Source organism: Mastomys coucha, unplaced genomic scaffold (assembly GCF_008632895.1).
Source record: "Mastomys coucha isolate ucsf_1 unplaced genomic scaffold, UCSF_Mcou_1 pScaffold18, whole genome shotgun sequence".
NCBI lineage: Eukaryota > Metazoa > Chordata > Mammalia > Rodentia > Muridae > Mastomys > Mastomys coucha.
The window spans coordinates 68,888,639-68,888,999 of NW_022196900.1; the positions used below are offsets into that span (position 1 = coordinate 68,888,639).

The following is a 361-nucleotide window of genomic DNA, read 5'->3' on the forward strand; positions in this document are numbered from 1 at the left end:
AGAACACTGACTGCTCTTCCAGAGGTCTTGAGTTCAATTCCCAGCAACCACATAGTGGCTCGCAACCATCCGTAATGAGTTCTGATGCCCTCTTCTGGTGTGTCTGAAGAAGCAACAGTGTACTTAGATATAATAATAAATAAATCTTTTTTTAAAAAAAGGAAACAGAAGCGATAAGAGAAAGGGCCTTGTCATGCAGTTCTAAGCTGATTTTGTTATGAAGACAGTAAAATCACATGCTTTTACTTAAAATATAAAGAAAGGGAATTAGAAAGAATGACAGAGAGATTGAGAGAGAAAGAAGGAGGGAGGTAGGGAGAGACAAAGAGAGAGGAGAGAGAGAGAGAGAGAGAGAGAGAGA

The 361-nt window shown here is 39.3% G+C and overlaps 1 protein-coding gene and 1 long non-coding RNA gene across 5 annotated transcripts in view; one reads left to right on the top strand and one right to left on the bottom strand.

The window, feature by feature from the left end:
- LOC116096404 overlaps positions 1-361 on the top strand; it is a 64,137-nt gene that overhangs the window by 49,243 nt on the left and 14,533 nt on the right. The gene's annotated exons all lie outside the window — the stretch shown is intronic.
- The window catches only part of CUNH1orf185 (chromosome unknown C1orf185 homolog), a 19,707-nt gene that overhangs the window by 19,003 nt on the left and 343 nt on the right, over positions 1-361 (bottom strand). The window lies entirely within an intron of this gene.